General features: G+C 43.6%; 1 pseudogene; it reads right to left on the bottom strand.

The window, feature by feature from the left end:
• Positions 1-1234: 1234 nt before the first annotated feature.
• Positions 1235-2927, bottom strand: LOC143960516 (lissencephaly-1 homolog pseudogene; annotated as a pseudogene).
• Between the last annotated feature and the right edge of the window lie 16369 nt (positions 2928-19296).

Here is a 19296-nt window from a genome sequence, read left to right as displayed (position 1 = left end):
GAGGTATAGGGGCCCATCTGATACTGTAATTATCCCTCCATTGTCTCGATGTGGTGCGGGCTGTTTGAGTTATCTTTCAGCTACAGCTACCTTTTTGTCAGTCCAATTTTGTCGTTCTTGAAGGTCCCCATAATGGACAAGTCTACTTGTTTTTCTAGGATCGCTAGTTGGTTTTGTCAGCTCAACATTCAAGCTTATAACTGCAGTGGCAGATCTCCCCCTTTTCTGGTCAAGGCACACTCCTTTAGTTCAGTTATTGCTTTTCAGTTATAGGCATTTGTTTTGATTTTTGTTCACACGTTTGAGTTTTTCCAGATGTTCAGGCCTTAGCTGATGCCAGCTTTGGTGATAATGTTCTTCAGGTAGCCCTTAAAGCTCGCTTGAGCCATTCACTTATTGATTTGTGCTTTGTGGGGCTGATGCATCCCAGTATTTCAGAATACTATCATGTGTCCCATAATGTACAACTAAGAAAGTTTACTATTTTAGTCTTGCTTGTAAAATATACTTAGCGTATTTTCAGTTGTTCTTATGATCCACTCCTATAATTTTTTGCTACTAAACTGAGGCATGCTGGAAGCAGGAGTGGTCTTACTGGACTTACAGCCTTCTTGTGCCAGTATCAAATTCTCCTGAAGGTGGCAGTATAATCCTGTGTCCTGTAATATACACCACAAAAAAAAGTTTTACAGGCAAGACAATCCTATTTTACAATTTTTACCTGGCAAATAACATTTCTGTACAGTTAAAGGATAATTTCAGCCTGAGCTTTTTGTTTTGCACTCCTGTGACCCGTTTTCAGCAGAGAGCGGATTGAAGTCCGCTTTCACGCTGACGTTACTGCCATCAGTTGAGGCAGTGCATCATCCCTACTTCCCAATTGTGTGTCCGCCAGCTGCCTTGATTGATGGCAGTCACAGCGAGCCACTGAGACAGCCACTCCTTGCCCCTCCACAGCTCATCGCTCCAATGAGAATCAGAGCAGGATAAATGCTGACTGACAAAAGCCTAGGCATCGTTGCATTTGAGTCTCCCCTGTCTTGTTCTCTTTTGGTTACAAAGAGACCAGCTAAATCTAGAGAGATATTCTAAATCGAGCGGGCAATTTATGATAATAGGTTTAATCCTAAAAAGACTCACTCATCCAAAAATGATTGCCAAGCTCTATCTAGTGGATAAAAGTGTTAACATAAAAATGGTCTGTTCCAAGTAATAGGACGTCATCTTAAATATCTACTTTTTGTGTAACATTTAATAAGCTCAATCTACATCCAGAATAATTTACATGAAAGGACAATAGGTATTTAACAGATGGGTAACCATGGTATCTGAGTGCATCCAGAGGCGATGGGAACCAAGGTGAGTTCAAATCAACGGCACTGCCACACTTACTGTTTTATCTACGCTTCCAGTGACCACGTAAGGTGCAGTCTTGTGGAAATCCAAAGAGGTAACAAAGTGTTCATGCGCATTCAACGTTTTCATGCAGCTCTTGTTCTTATAGTCCCAAATACGTAGGGTTTTATCAGCACAGCTAAATATAAATTTCCTACCTGGGTGAAACAGGATGCCACGTACCCAGTTATCATGGCCAACAAGTGTCATTAGGCACATGCCAGTACTGATATCCCACATCTTAATAGTCTTATCTCTGGAACCTGAAAGCAAAAAAGGTCCAGGCTTACCACTCTTCTTAGTCTCTGATCCTATTGCATCCAATATAGTAGTAAAGGAGCTTTCGGGGGCCCAGGAAATACTCTACAAGGTTCTCATGTTCTCTAAGCTCTGCTTTTCCTTCTTTTGTTGCTACCATCACCGCTACAACTTGCGATTAGGGTACCATGTTGATTTGGCCTCACCATTTGCACCCATTCTCTGTGTCCTGTGAACGTCTTCACACAATACCCAGTATGAACCTCCCACATCTTAATGGTTTTATCCCTTGAGGCTGACACTATATGATCTCCATTAGGCATTATAGCTACTGAAGAAACATTGTGATCATGACCATGCATGGTCCTAATGCACTCAAATCCTTGAAAATCCCATAGCTTTATGGTCATGTCAGCTGAGCAGGAGGCCAGCATCTTGCCAGAGTGATCAAATGAGATATCCTGCACAGTGTCTGTGTGTCCCTTGAGTGTTCGCTCAAAATCTCCCGTCTCATAGTCCCACACCTTTAATAGTTGCATGCTCTGAAGCAGTGACCATAACACTAAACACTGGATGGAAAACGACACGAGGGACTCCTGTGACCACGAAGTGCATATTTTTCAGGAGGACGTGGTATCCATTCTTTGGGGTCCCTCTTCTGTCCTATAGGTCCCCCAGAAGTAAACTCTTCTTTTGCTTCATTCAGTTTTGATTCTAACTCCTTTACATTCTTCTGTAATCTGATAACTGATGTCCATTTCTTTTCCAGTAGGCCAGCATACTTTTTATCTAATTCTTCATATCCAACTCGGCTTCCTTTTTTTAAAAACAAGAGTAAGCTTCTTCGTAGCCATTGGAACGAAGATAGTCTGCTATTGCTCGATTTAGCTCATCTCGTTGCCTCTGTGACAGAACCATGATTGGCAAGCCTCTGTTGACTTGATACAGGAGAGCTTCAGGAGTTCACAAATCCCAGGGAACCCCAAATCTGTAAAGCATACAGCCACAGAGTGGCTTCAGTTGTAGGAAACTTCTTCACCACAGGCAGGGTTTCAAAGAAAACTTGGAGTCATTCAAAGAAGGGTCATTCCACCGGAGGATTCATCCGGGGCGCACAGCGTGGTGACAGGTAATGGCCGCTCCTCCTCAGGAAGGTCTTTGGAAGGGCGGTGTGTGCCGGCTGAGGGAAGGTGGGGGCGAGAGGCTCCAGACACACAAGAACAAACCACAACGAAGAAAAACCGGTCTGTAAAAAAAAAAAAAAAAGAGCTGAAGGGCGGCAGGAAGCCTCCTCACGGGTTGATTCCTTTTATCGTCACCGCAGAGAAGCCGGACCGCTTTTCTGCGCCACCCTCCTCTCCTGCCTATCCCTTCCACGGGCACTGTGGGCAGCTGCCACTGCGCTGTCAACGAAACGGAGATCAGCAGCGCAGTGATGTCATATCAACCGCTGTAGGGGAGAAGGGAGCGATCGGCCGGCTGCAGGGGGAGGAGGGGGGCGAGAGAGGGCGGGGTCTGCTGGCCGTGCAAAGACATCGCAGCAATCTAGGCATTGCCATGCGATCGCAAATGCACAATGGGTCTGAGCGTGGCTACCCAGTAGCCACGCTCACACCCATAGCCACGCTCACACCCATTGTGCATTTGTGATCGCATTACAAACTCACGTTGATGAGTTTTTTAATTTTGTTTAACTTTGCTAGCATTTTCGTTCATTTTTGAAACGGTATTTGTATCTTTTCTTATGACTCGGTTGAGTCGCTTTAAGCTCTTGAATTTTTGGCTTAAATAAATTTTGTTGAAACTATATCACACGATTTGGCGCATTTTTGTTTCTTTATGGTGATACGTCGTTTGGAAGCGCGCTGAGAGTATCCGTGCAGATCCGAAGATCACGGGACATCTGAAAGATCGGGATAAGCTCCGGCATCTGGTTATCGGGACGTCTATGTGATCGAATTTGCGCAGTTTGACCTTTCCTAACAGGGGGGTCACTGGGGATCTGGTAAGCCTCCATCTATTAGTGGTGTTTAGAGGTGAAGGGTCCACGTGGTCAAGTATTATTTCATTGAATAAACAAGCTTTAGTTATTTCTACTTTATATATACACTGGACATTACTTATATTTTTTGTATTAATTTACATATGGACATTTGAATTCGCAACTTGTTTTTTTATTATTTCATTGGACACTTGAGTTTAAAAAGATTTTTTTCACAGTATTGGTGTATATGGTTTCACAGTTATTTTGCACATTTTTTTCAGGTCACATTCACATTTAGTGGCCAAGCGCTGCACTTTTTTTCTTTTCTTTAGTACAAACAAATGGCAACCGCTCCAACCCCACCCAAACCTCACATTAAACCAGCAGTTTAGTTTGCACACATTTTCAAATACATACGTAAGGTGCAGGACCACTTTATGGCACCCTAGTGTACTGCAGTCCTAACTACATTTTGAGGGCCTCCAAATTAAAACCTACCCTTAATCCATCTAGGGCAGGTTTTACACACATTACACATAATTGGGCACATATTTAACCCTTTCATCACCCTATATCTTAACCCCATCCCAGCCAGTGTCTAGTACAGTGCATAATTTTAGCACTGATCACTGTATTAGTGTCACTGATGAGGTTGGTTGGTATCAGATTTCCCGCCACACTATCGCAGTCCTACTATAAGTCGCTGATTACCGCCATTAATAAATTTAAAAATTTAAATTCCATTATATATTCCATAGTTTGTAGGCACCATAACTGTCATACAAACCAATCAATATATACTTTGTTTTTATTAAAAACCTATACCAGAATACATTTTGACTTTTTTTTCTGATATTTTTTATTTTTTTGCAGAAAGTATAAATGTTTTGTTTTTCAAAATGTATTTTTCTTTTCTTGCATCAGAGGACATAGAGCCGTAGTAGTTACTATGTGGGTTATAGGGCCACTGATAGGTGATGGACACTGGCACGCCCTAATGCAAGAAGTGTACTCCCTATATAACCCCTCCCACTACTGGGAGTCCTCAGTTTTTTCGCCAGTGTCTAAGGTGTTGGTCACGAGTAAAGATGTGCTGTGCTGAGCTCCACTGGAAGCAATCTATGCTGGTGTTAGCCATGCTGACCGGATCCGTTCTGATGTCTTTTCATGGGCTAAATGAATGGTACCCGGGCCTCGTGTCCAAAGAAATTAGGTTTTGCTTGCGCACGCCTCTTTAGAGAGCTGGGCCCTGGGATCCAGTACTTTTTGGTAGTAAGGCCATAAAGTTGTTACTGGCAGGGTGCTGTCGCAGGTCCAGGGTTGTGAGTAACCTGAGATTTCCAAAGGTTTCCTAAAAGGTCTCGGAGCCCACCGTGAAGGGTGAAGATTGGGTCTTTATCTCTGATAAAACCCTGCTGCGAGGAAAAGGTAAGGGAGATTTTCTCATTAATTTCTCCTTCTACGTATAATGTTGTGTTCCACAGGACGCCGCTCGTGTGGGAAAGCACTTTCCTTCGAAAAGAAAGGGGGGCCGGTAATTCACGCGGGAGCGTGGCTAACGGCTTCAGACGCCGGCCACACATGCAGGAAGTTGATTTTAGCACTGTGTGTGTGAAGCTGCTGCTGGCTGTGGAGGGACAGAGCAGGTGGATGGCTTCTTCAGGTTGGTGACACAGGCTTTTTCCCTTTGACACATTATACTTTAACAGGCTAGGATTAATAGCATAGCAGCTAATGGCACTGAACTATAGCCTAGCAATGTACTATGGGATCTGAAATGAAGCTGGCCTTGTCAGTGTTGTTTTTTTTTTTTTTTTTTTCCAATGGCCTCTTGCCTCCCACTCTTGGTGCATAGCTTATTTAGGGGGTAACATGGATTAATCCCCCATCAAGGCAATTCTTGATTTAAAATTGGTCTTATCGGCTTTGCTAAATCAGCCGTTTGAGCCTTTACAAGAAATTCCCTTGGTTTTTTTTGACAAGAAAGATAATCTTTCTGGTTGCTATTGTTTCTGCTAGAAGAATATCGGAAATAGTGGCTCTGTCTTGTAAAGAGCCATATTTAATCATGCCATAAGGATGAGGTGGTTTTATGTCCTCATCCTCAGTTCTTACCGAAAGTGGTAACTGTTTTTCATTTAAACCTTCTCTTCCTTAGATTGAGGCTTTGGGAAAAAGAAGGCACTACATTCTCTTGATGTAGGAAGAGCGATCAGAGTCTATTTTAAGGTGGCCGCTCAGGTTCGCAAAACAGATGTTTTTGTTTGTACTGCCAGAAGGTCCAAAGATGTGGACAGACAGCATCAAAATCCACTATTTTCCTAATGGATTCGTCAAGTGATTGTTCAAGCTTCAGCTTAAAGAAGAAAATTCTGCCTTCCTTCTTATGTTAGAGCACTCTCATCCTGGGCGATTAGTGCCTCTTGGGTGGTGCATCATCGGGCCTTTATGGCTCAGATCTGTAAGGCCGCGACTTGGTCTTCGGTTCATACGTTTATCAGATTTTATCACATCGATATTAAGGTCATGAGGATATTGCCTTTGGGCACAGTATACTGCAGGCTGCTGTATGAGTCCTCTGGCTTTCTGTTTTTTGTTGTCTCCCTCCCTTCAGTTGCCATTGCTATGGAACATCCCACATAGTAACTACTATGGCTCTGTGTCCCCTAATGTAAGAAAAGAAGACGATTTTTAAAACAGCTTACCTGTAAAATCCTTTTCTTTGATGTACATCAGGGGACACGGAGGTCTTTCCCTTCTTGGTATACACTTGTAATGCTTAGCACCAAAGTCTTTTCTATTTTTTTGTTATATTGGTTGAAATAGAGTTACTTGTATCTTTTTACAACCTGCTTAACTATGTAATTATAGTCAGAGGTGATCCAGAATCTGTGTTCTGGTCTGGGACCCTAGATGTGAATCTTCTGGCCTCCAGGTTTAACAGCCAATTGGGCAAGCTTGTCTCCAGGTACAGGGATCCTCTAGAAAAAGTGGATGCTTTGGTGACTCCATAGAATGAGTATACACGGATTTAAGGTCAAATAGAAGACATTTCATTGATTCTAATTACTCTGAATTGGTCAAGGTTGATGTGATACGTTGACCTAGTTCGACTGCTGGGGAATTTTCAAAGGACTCTTCCAAAATGTCCAGATCATCTGTCTCAAGGACCAATTTACCATCCTGCTTCATGGTTCCTGGATTTAATAGCATTGCTGTTGAAATCCAAGTTCTAAGAAATTTAAATTTCTGAATTGATGAGTCCCATGTTCAAGTCTACTTTCCACAAGTCCCATCATTGAGAATGTAAAACATACTATCATTGGTGTAAAGATCAGGGCTTGAACGCTAGGATTTCTCCCTGGGACAAATTCTCTCCTTCCTATAGCTGGGTCTTAACCAGTGTTTGGCTCTCAGCAATATCAAATGTCAGGCTTCTGCCATTTTCATTTATGTTCAAAGACCAATGGCGCCTCATTCCTTGATTAAGACCTTTTTGTATAGTGAGTCTCCCATGTAGCTTCCCCTGCGACTCCACAGTATCTGAATCTGGTTCCCTGTGGTTCAGAAATTAACTTGAACCTACTGTATTAGACATTCCTCTCCCTACTCTCACCCACAAAGTGATATTTCTTGTAGCCCCAATGAAACAACTAAGGTCTGGTGCTGTGTCCGTGATGGTGCATTAGATATATGGAAGTATAAAGTGCTAATAGTTCTGCATAACATATGCTATTAATATGAGTATGAACTGCCAGCTGATCATCACTGTACATTTTATTAAAGTCGACAGTTATAAAAATGGGCTGAATATTAAAAAAAAAAAAACAGACACAGATATACAAGTGCAATGGCATTGTGCAATGCTCCTAGGAAACGTATTACTCACTTTCTTTTAAAAGAAAAACAAAAAACATATTACTCACAATTTAACATATTCTGAATATGGTGCCCTGAATAGCTTAGAAGCCAATAAAAAATATTATAGTTAAGCATATAAAGGTGGGAGCCTTGTCATTCAAGACAAGGTTGACTTCCTGAAGGAGGCTTATCGCCTTCTCTCGCATTCTGACACCTACATTAAATTACAGGGTGACCCCCTACCCAAATATCAGCATTCCCTAAAACTGCTGGTCAAGGAGGCCTTTAAAGCCTGGACAAGAAAGAAAAGAAGTTTGTTACCCTCTAAGTGCAACACCCCATATACTTTTACCATCTCCTTAAAGTGAACAAGTCACTTGAGTAACCTCCTGGAAGACTAATCGTGGCTAGCACTAATAGTTTGTCTGCAGCCTCTCCCAGTACATCGACCACTTTCTTCAGCCTACAGTATCCCAACTACCATCCTACATCAGGGATTCTGGACATGTAATCAATGTTTTGAAACAATATTCTTGGGAGGGTAGGTATTTTGGGGCGTGTTTTGGATGTCGATTCTTTGTACACCTCTCTTCCTCACAAGGTAGGACTTACAGCTCGCCAATATTTTTTTTATCCATGGGAGGGATGTCCCTATCCTGTTCCAACATGACTGTTCATCAGTGCACAAAGCAAGGTCAATATAGACATGTATAAGCGAGTTTAGGATGGAGGAACCTGACTCTCTTGATGTCAACCGAATAGAACACCTTTGGGATGAATTAGAGCGGAGACTGCAAGGCAGGCCTCATCCACATTAGTGCCTGACCTCACAAATGTGCTTCTGGAAGAATGGCCAAACCTTCCCATAGACACACTGGGATAATTATGACAATTATGATTTGTCCCTGTTTTGGGGTAACAATAGGCTTTTAAATTGTATTAGAATACAAATATACATACATTCCCTTGTTTTGCCCAGTGTATAGATATTTTTTCCTAGTAATCATTAGTCTGAGTAGTAATTATAATTTTTTTATCACTAATTGATTAAGATGCCTTATTGTTACCTAAGATTTACTATTTATTATTTATTTTCATTAAACATCTTTTTGGTATTTATTATTATTTGTTGTGATGTTTGTCATTTATTTCTTTCATTATTTTGCCTTTTAATTATTTTTAACATGTATTGATGTTGTTGCAAATTAATCTGTATACTTTTATGTAAATGCTGGCAATGGTGGAAGAAAACATGCAATTGCTCTCACGGTTTGCCTATATTGGCCCCCCATAAATATCCTTGTTTGTGACAAATCATGTGACTTGAAAAAGCGCATGCGGCACGAAACGCATTCTCCAGCTTGATCCACTTGTGGCTTCCTCTCAGCGGTTTCCAGCAACCCTCTGACATCATTTCCAAGGCGCCTTGTTGACGAGAGGAGTCCTGGCCTGGACATTCCTTATTGGTGTAATGACAGAGCTTTGACTGCTTACAAGCCAATATGGGGAGATTTTTCTTCCCCCACAGCCATCATCAATGGTAAAAGGACACTCCAGATAGCACTTGTATATCTATATATGTTTTTTCCAGTATTCACCACGTTTTTAATAACTGTGGACCTAAACATAACATTTATGGTGATAATCAGCCAGGATGTCATACTCTTATAGTAATCGCATATGCTATGCTTTTATGGTGGACAATTTGGAAGTTGCCATTGATAAGTCCTGAGCGCTGTTGACTTGGTTTGGCTGTTATTGTAGCCCCAGTAACTCTGCGAGGTAAGTGCCTGAACTGAACTTTTGCCTAGAACAACATGCTGTTAGGATTCAGGACTTCCTTCCTGTCTAAGGTAACTTCTGTCTTTTGCCTCAATCAGGATCATTCTTCTGTCCAGCCCCAGTTTACTAAAAGGATTTTTTTTTCTCTATTGTCTGGATTTGATTTGGGATGTGAGTAGGGATGCACCAATGCCATTTTTTTTTTTTTTTTACATAGAGTAGGAGTACCAATACTTAACATCATGTACTTACCGATACCTGATAATAATATGGGGAATTGAAACAGTCAAGACTATTCTATTTAGTTACTAAACTATAACACAGGCCAGCCGTCATGTTAGGCAGTTCATGTAAGCCAGTAGTACTGTCCAGAAATCACTGGCCGCGGTACACATAAGTAGAAAGCAAGCAACGGTTAGAAATAGAGAAGAGCACTCACCGGCTGTCATGAGGGGACATGGTGTGAGGAGGATGCTGGCCATGTGGGGCAGACACAGCAGCAGCAAAACACGTCATGAGGAAAACAGCACTCACTGCCATGTGGAGAGGCCGCAACCTTATCTGGTTCCTGAGCTCCGCCCAAGCTGATGTCACTTCTGGTATCGGTGCATTTTCACGAGTACCGATACCCCCGAAAATGACCAGTATCAGCACAGATACTGGTATCGGTACATCCCTAGATGTGAGAGTATCTTTTGAGTACTGCTACTTTCAAAAGTATAATTACCTTTCTATAATCCTGGATGGTTCCCCTAAGGGTGGTTTATGAATCCAAATGAATGGGTTCCATCATTTTCTGTGAATATGCTCTCTACTAGATCTGCAAGTACTTTTTGGTATCAAAAAAATGGTTTCCCTTGTTTGGAAGGCTGGCACCTGGTCTTCTGTTTTACATGGTTTTATAAGTTCTACAGTGCCTTAAAAAAGCATTCATACCCTTTGAAATTTTCCACATTTTGTCATGTTTCAACCAAAAACGTAAATGTCTTTTATTGGGTTTTTATGTGCTAGACCAACACAAAGTGGCAAATAATTGTAAAGTGGAAGGAAAATGATAAATGGTTTTAAAAAAGGCTTACAAATAAATGTTGCATGCATTTGTATTCAGCCACCCTGAGTCAATACTTTGTAGAACCACCTTTCGCTGCATTTACAGCTGCATTGTCTTTATCAGCTTTGCACAGCTAGAGAGTGAAATTTTTGCCCATTCTTCTTTGCAACATAGCTCAAGCTCTGTCAGATTGGATGGACTGTGAACAGCATTTTTCAAGTCTTGATACGGATTCTCGATTGGATTTAGGTCTGGACTTTTACTGGGCCATTCTAACACATGAATATGCTTGATCTAAACCATTCCATTGTAGCTCTGGCTGTATGTTTAAGGTAGTGTTTAAGGTAGTTGTTCTGCTGGGAACTGAACCTCCGCCCAGTCTCAAGTGTTTTGCAGACTGCAACAAGTTTTCTTCTAAGATTGCTCTGTATTTGGCTCCATCCATCTTTCCATTAACTCTGACCAGCTTCCCTGTCCCCGCTGAAGAAAAGCATCCCCATAACATGATGCTGCTACCACCATGTTTCACGGTGGAGATGGTGTGTTCAGGATGATGTGCAGTTTTAGTTTTCCGCCACACATTGCGTTTTGCTTTTAGGCCAAAACGTTCAATTATGGTCTCTGACCAGAACACCTTCTTCCACATGTTTGCTGCATCCCCCCATATGGCTTCTCGTAAACTGCAAATGGAACTTCTTATGGCTTTCTTTCTACAATGTCTTTCTTCTTTCCACTCTTCCATAAAGGCCAGATTTGTGAAGTGCAGGACTAATAGTTGTCCTGTGGACAGATTCTTCCACCTTAGCTGTAGATCTCTACTCTAAGGACTGGAAAGGATTTGCCCCCTTAATGACCAGGCCATTTTTTGCGATACGGCACTGCGTCACTTTAACTGACAATTGCGCGGTTGTGCGACGTTGTATCCAAACAAAATGTATGTCCATTTTTTTTCCTTACAAATAGAGCTTTCTTTTGGTGGTAATTGATCACCTCTGTTTTATTTTATTTTATTTTATTTATTTTTTTTGAGCTATAAACAAAAAAAGCAACCATTTTGAAAAAAATATATATTTTTTCACTTTTTGCTATAAAAATTTCCAAAATCAAAACTAAAAAAACAAATCTCTTCATCAGTTTAGGCCAGTATGTATTTTTGTACATATTATTGGTATCATTATTGGTTTGCACAAAACTTATAGCATATACAAAATGGGGGTATAGATTTATGCAATTTTTTTTTTTTTACTAGTAATGGAGACATTGCTTTTCCTGATCACTAGGAACAGCAGATCGCTCTCTACTCCCCTGCCACAATGGGGATCTGTCTGTTTGCATACACACGTTTTCTCTGTGTGTATGGGCGTTTGCCGGTTTGTAAGTATTAAGTGCAATGCACTGGGCTTCTTGCTTTCAAATGTCTATGCACATTAGAGAAGCAAAGTTTGCATAACGAGAGAAACATGTTATATCTCTGTTGTGGCTACGCTATCCCTTTTGGATACATATCTGCATTTATAAGAGGACATGGATATCTACCTTTTTGGCAAACTCGTACTGTATATTGACAACAGCAGTAACAATGTCCCCGCAGATTTTCTCAAGCCTGTAAGAACAAGTAGAATGATCTTGCTAGATACTGGTTACTCTGAGCAGTATTGTATAGGCTCCATGCTGACCAATATGGTGGATGTGCATGCATGTGGCTGGGCGGGGGGCAGTGTGCATGCTTCAAGTGGGTGGGACATGCACTCCCCCCCCCCCCCCCCCCCCCCCCCCACACACACACACACACACACACACACACACACACACACACACACACACACACACACACACACACACACACACACACACACACACACACACACACACACACACACACACACACACACACACTCCTGTGGTTACCCTCCCCTTTACTGTTGTCATTTCCTGTGATGTCATTTTGCATGGAGGAAGTGATTGACTGTTGGGGCAATGACTTCCTGTTTGATTCCTTTTGTTGCTGATAAATAAAAACAAAGTACCTGTGCTCATGAGGGCAGAGAGTCGAGGTGCGGAGCTAAGGATGTAAGAATGGTGGTCGTGTCTGTGTTACTTGGGAAGATACGGGAAACATGGTCGTAGTAAGATGCATTATACCAAAAGGCTGAAAGTGATATGGATTAAGGGCAGTATATAGTGAAATTTCCACATCCATGATGGCGGGCCAGGATGATATGGAGCGAACAGAACCTCCTTTTCCTGACCTGGAAATATATAACTTAGCCTCTTTATCTAGGTACATAAGGGACTGGATTCTTGGCACCTCGATGTACATGGACACTGAACGTGATCAAAATATGCATAAAGAACTGCCCATGGAGGTGTCTGCAAATCCCCTCTTGTACTACATGTGGTTGACATGCCATAAAATACACACACGTTGCCTAATAAACAACCATGAATCTCTCTTCCTCCCCTTATGAACAACTCAGACCTTCCAGAATTTTCTAGCCTTTCTGTCCTTAAAACGGAATTCCACCCACATTTTTTCACTCCTCACCATACTGCACTAATGTGCACCCTTAAAATGAATTGGGTACATTCCCGGCTCTCCTTTAGTATGGAGGGTCTTCTTGGTTCTGACAGTTGCTTCCGTATATTCAGAATCTGGGCTTCCAGGGAAACAATGTGCTTAGATTTTGCACAGCAGTATTCGCCCTTGATCAGATGATCAAGGAATGCAGACAATGCCGCAAGATGTACACGAGTCGCATTTCCACACCCGCCAGGCATGGTACCTACTAATTTAATGAGTATTGGGGATTATACTCTGTCTAAATTACCTAACAACTAGCTTCCTGACACTGATACTCAACAATACAATACACAGGTACTCGCCGGCCACGTGCACGTGCAGGCCATGTGCACTCACAGCACTCGTTTACTCACTGCCCATGTTCACTCACAATACTCAGGTGCTCCCAACACTAAAAGGCTAAACTCTCCTAAACTGGTTTGAGAAAATGCAGCTTAGGTGAATCTATAATGCTGATTTTCTCCTGCAAGGAGAAGCAGCATTTACAAGAAACCAGTGTGCATGAGGACTAAAAGTTGCACTTACACAATAACCAGTATCAATAGCCTTGTGCACATGTCCTGCCTCCACCAAGATGGCCGCTGTAGCTTACCAACAGGAACTGCCAGGCACAGCAGAGCCTATGCTATCAGAAAGCATCTGACCAAGTGAAATGCAATGGTGGGATTGTACATTGGATGGTTTAAGAAAACTGAATGCAAATTGAGTGATATCACATCCAGTTCCTGTTGGTAAGTTATGGCATCTTGGAAGAGGAATGACATGTATACAAGGCTATCACCTTTCACTATATTGAGCCCTCTGTTCTTCCCTAATTCATGTCACTTCTTGAGAACATGGCTGGATTATATAGAGGAGGAGAGTTGCATAGAAAAAGTGGATGTATAAAGAGCTGTTGTTGACTTGGTAAAACAGTATGACCTGGCAAGTGTTATGTCCATCTTTAGGATTTTTTCCTCTGCTTGGATCCATCCGGCTTGGGAGTTCTTCACACTGTCAGCACTTTTTTTTTCTGGATCTGGAATTGCCATAACACCACCAATCCTTGCTCTACCCCAGCATAATGTTTATTAAAAAGAAGTTATACTTACCTCTGACATCACTAGTAGCAGCCCAAAACCCTTTCTTTGGCTGGGTGCAGGTGGAAGCATCCTGCATGTTGTGCCCATTGTTACAATAAAACAGTGACCTATCTGTCAGTGCCAGGACTGGACATTCAATTAGAATGTTGTTCATGGGCAGGGAAAGACAGCAAGGGATCTGGCCAAAGCATCCACCCACATATATTACTGAAGACTACACAGGGCTGTACTTCAAACTTCGCAACAGCAGCTACCCCAGCCCCCCCCCCCCCCCCAGTATTTACCTGAGCCCCATCTCATTCTGGCAATGTGCACAAGAAACTCTGCTCTCCAGGGACTCTCCCTCTGCATTGGCGGAGACAGTAGCGGGTGTTATTGGCTCCTGCTGCTGTCAATCACAATCAGTGAGGAGAGAGAGGGGGCATGGTCCAGCCACAGCTGTGTGTGAATAGGCACACAGCGCAATAGCTCGGGAGTGAGCCTGCTTGGGTACAGGAGGGAGGAGCAAAGTTGAGGACCCAAGAAGAGGAGCATTGGGGCTGCCCCATAACGCCAACTCTCAGCTTCTTTTTAAGTGGCCTTTAATACCTGGGAGTTGGTGACTTCTCTGCCATGGGATCACTGTCATTGGCTCTCATGTGGCTAAATGATCAGGAGCCTGCCCAGCTGGCTTCTGATCAGAAAATGTAACCAAGATTTGTCAGTAACAGCTCAGTCAGTGTTGGGAACATGAACTGACTATGCTCTCGTCACACAAATTTAGGCTACCATGGACACGTGCGGTGACTGGGTGTTAAGGTGTCACTAAACCCACAAAATTAAAAAAAACTATCAATAAATACTATATTACTGTACATGCTGAGTTTTCTGTATTCTACAAAAAAAAAAAAAAAACTGGTTGATCTTGCTGCTCTCTATCACCTTCTGTTCATGTCCTCAATTCAGCTTAGGATTTTGCAGCTGTAGTGAACATGCTCAGTTTTCAGTAAGTTTCTATACTGAGCATTTACTCCTTATCTGAGCAGCCCATGTGACTAAAAAGTTACACATGGGGGCATATACACAGTGGTAAATGATAGCCCATTCCCTTCCTCGTGCCCACTAACCAGCTAAACACGGGGGGGGGGGCACGATATTACATGTAGGTTAATCGAGGCTTCACCTCCCTCTTATTCTAAGACACAGCCTGTGACTGACAGAAATTCACCAACACCAATGTTATTGCCAAAAAATAATAAAGATTTAATTTCAAATATATATTTGCATAACGATTTAAAACCGTTTATTCATATTAAATATTCTTATTTGGTATTCCAAAGGCTGTTTTTTTAACATATGACCAGCAGCAGATGACTAGAAGCTCCTCCTGCTTATGTTTCCCTACAAACAGGCTGGCAAAGAGCTGGGTCATGTGACAGCTTTATAATTGATAAGGAAAAGGGTACTTGGATGTTGTGTTTTTTTTTTTTTTTTTGTTACAGTGGCATCATCCGCATACAGACATAGAAGGGACAATGTAAATGAAACAGTGTGTGTTCAGTATCACTTTACAGCCCACTTTTCTTCCTGCCGCATATAAGCATTATGCAGTAGACAATAAATCAGTAAATGAGGCCAGCAGCTATTTGCATACAAATTTACCACCTCAGACAAACCCAACCGAATACATAAAAACAGCAAATGTTTTTGTGAAAAATGATTTAGGACCCCATTCAGAAAACACTCTCCTTCAGTCACACCATTGTGTGCATTACGCATTGATACTGGTCCGTTGATTTTTTGCTGTCTGTGTCCCTTGGTGGAGAATTCCTTTTACTTCTTGTGCAGCAGACCCAACAGCAAGTGCATACAAATTTCTACAGAATGTGAGGATTTCCCTCTAAAGCTGACCATATGCAGTAGGATTTCTTATGTTCAGTCCCTGCTGCAGCCTCTGAACTTGTGACTTGCTACAAAAGTTACAATGTTGAAGCCTGATTACTAAGAGCAATCGGGCTGAGGAAATGCTTCTTCCTGACCCACTTGTATTCACCTTTCCCATGCTCCTCTGCTACTTTGTTCATAATTTGACACTTCACAAAATACTTGGTACTTCCAGGTATGAGGGGGCATGTGATTTCCTGCCATAATGTGGTGCTCAAACCTGGGCAGTCCTAAAATGGTGTCAAGAGGACTGTGGCTTGCCGCATGGCACAGTGAGATGTGTTTCCCCACAGCTCCCGGGTCCCTCGGCTCCACGGATGATATTCCACCAAGAAACTCCCTCAAACTTGGCATATGGGGAAGGACAAGTACCAAGCACAGAAGGGCACCTGTGGGAACTGAAAAGGAGGTGATTTGGAGGACTATTTCGTCCGATCTTGGGCCGCTGCACAGCGCTGTTCTGAATCCAAGATGGCACCGTCCCAACCTGCTCCGAATCATCCCTGCATTCACAGGTGAGCTCTCACAGCCATTGCCCCTCCCTGAGGACTCTGACTTTATGCTCACCAGAAGCTGTTCTAATGCCTCCTTGGGCTCAGGTGAAGGCTGAGACATAGTCACAGATCTGGTCCCTGCACAACTACATCAGATCCCTGCCCACCAAAGCAGATTTTGAGCATTGTGTTCATAGGATTGAAAACGCATACAAGAAAGAGAAATCTCTGACCTCAAGAAGGACATGGGTGCCCGCTTTGAGGATGTAGACACTACCACAGACAGCCTCAGCAATACAGTACAGGCACATGACAAAGTCCTCAACGCCCACGCCGTCATGCTGCAGCAGCTCGCATATCAACAGGACGACATTGAGAATTGTAATTGTCGTAATAATATCCACATACGCAGGATTCCCGAGTCTGTAGACCCTAAGAACCTGCCCGTAGCCGTGACGGCCATCTTTAATCAATTACTACAGTGCCCCAAGGACGACCCATTGAGCTAGACCGTGTACACAGAACCTCAGGCCCGGGGACCCCGGATCCCTCCTTTGTGCGAGACACCCTGGGCCGGGTCCATTTCTATAGGATCAAGGAGGACATCATGAGAGCTGCCAGCTCGCAGAACACTATACTCTTTAACGGCACCCTAGTGATGCTTCTCCCAGATCTATCCCGTCAGACGCTGGCGATGAGGAAAGCACTGAAGCTGCTTACACAGCTCTTGCAATCTAAGCAGATGAAATATCAATGGTGATTCCCCTTCCACCTCTGGGTACACCATGAGGGCAAAACCGCCATCTTCCGCACCCTTGGAGACCTACCATCTTTCCTCAGCACGCTGGTGCTCCCAAAGGTGTCTATACCAGATTGGCCATTCACACCAACTACCCCTTGCCGCACAGTGGCAGATGCAAGGTCGCAAACCTAACTCCAAGCCTATGCCTCAACCAGACCCCAACGATTGAATTTGGCCTTTCTCTGCCTTCACAGGGACTGCCCCTGTGACAACACGGGGGAAACGCAGACATGATCCCGCTACAGTCCCCCCCCCCGTATGTTACTACTACAGTTTTTGAGGCCTACTTTGAACTTCCTCATCCCCTTAATGTTTTTTGTTTTGTTTTTATCTCCCCCCCCCCCCCCCCCAGTTCACTCACCCTAAGCTCTGGACTAATAGAATTGTTCTACTCAGGGGCGCTGCTAGGTCTGCAAAAGATCTGGGGCTAGAGCCCATGGTAGCATTTGCCAACCTTTTTGCATGCCCGCGGGAGGGGGACCATTGGTAAGCAACTTTTCATGGGTGATGGCTGGTGTTGGCACTTCAATCACCCCGATACCATATCACCATGGTGTCATGATGATTGAAGTGCATTATTTCTATTGTTACATTCTAATATATAATGAAGTGGTTCAACTCGCCATCCTGCAGAATCAGTGGGAGCCCTGGGCGTCTCACTTACCACATCTCCTGCCACCAGATGTATTGTGTTACTCGCCACTGTCGCCTGTCACCAGATGTATCGCGTTACTTGCCACCGTCACCTGCCACTAGATCTGGATTGTCGCTTGCCATGACGCCCGCCACCGGACGTGGATTGTCACTTGCCACTTTCACCCGGCAGCAGATCTGGATTGTCACTTGCCACGTCACCTGCCACCATTTGAAGTTTGTACTTGCCACGTCACCCGCCACCATTTGCAGATTGTCACTTGCCATGTCACCCGCCACCATTTGCAGATTGTCACTTGCCATGTCTCCTGCCACCATTTGCAGATTGTCACTTGCCACATCTTTTACCACCATTTGCAGATTGTCACTTGCCATGTCACCTGCCACCATTTGAAGATTGTCACTTGCCACGTCTCCTGCCACCATTTGCAGATTGTCACTTGCCACATCTTTTACCACCATTTGCAGATTGTCACTTGCCATGTCACCTGCCACCATTTGAAGATTGTCACTTGCCACATCACTGGCCACCAGATGTGGGTTGTCACTTATCAACTGATGCGGATTGTCACTTGCCATGCCAGGCAGTGGCACCAAATGCGCATTGACGCATTGGTGGCAGGCTGACAGCACTGGTCCATTTAGTGAGGGCAGAAGAAAGCCACAGCAGGCAGTGAGAGATGATGCTCATCTCTCTGCTGCTTGCCGCACCTCGCTCCCACATCAAAGAGGCCCAGCTGTGAAGAGCGCTTATTTTGAGCGGTTTGATTTGAGAGAGATGTCATCTCTGCTTGTCCACCCGCTCGCTTCTCTCCTCTCCTCTGCCTCTCTCATGCAGCCAGCCCGCCCACCGCAGCAGCCGCAACCCGATGGTTAGGGAAGGACCTTGCAGCAAGAGATTCGGGGCTATAGCACCAATAGCCATCCACTAGCAACGCGCCTGCTCCCATTTTGCTGCTGCCTCTCACATGAGACTTATACTATGTTCACCCTAAGACACATCGCATATCTTCCTGAAGCCTGAATTTCCTATAACCCAGTGTTTCTCAATTCCAGTCCTCATGGCCCACTAACAGGTCATGTTTTCAGGATTTTCCTCAGATGAAACAGCTGGGGTAATTACTAAGGCAGTGAAACTGATCAAATCACCTGTGCAAAATAATGGAAAGCCTGAAAACATGACCTGTTAGTGGGCCATGAGGACTGGAATTGAGAAACACTGCTATAACCCGTTTAATAGTTTTACCTCTTATTTGATTCCCCATGGAGCTGGGGACCAGGGGGCTAATCTGCCCAGTGAGTTTCCCCTGCAAGCCCCACCCCCCCTTAAGGTTTTTTTCCCCTGTGCCATTATGGACACTGAGTGGTATACTGCTGTATGCCACGCTGTAAGGTTTTTCTATTCCTTACTTCTAGTTCTTTGGAGCCA

The sequence above is a fragment of the Lithobates pipiens genome, unplaced genomic scaffold, assembly GCF_037356315.1.
Source record: "Lithobates pipiens isolate NorthernLeopardFrog02 unplaced genomic scaffold, aLitPip1_a1.2 Scaffold_8, whole genome shotgun sequence".
NCBI classification, from domain to species: Eukaryota; Metazoa; Chordata; class Amphibia; order Anura; family Ranidae; genus Lithobates; species Lithobates pipiens.
This window is presented reverse-complemented; position numbering and strand designations above follow the sequence as displayed.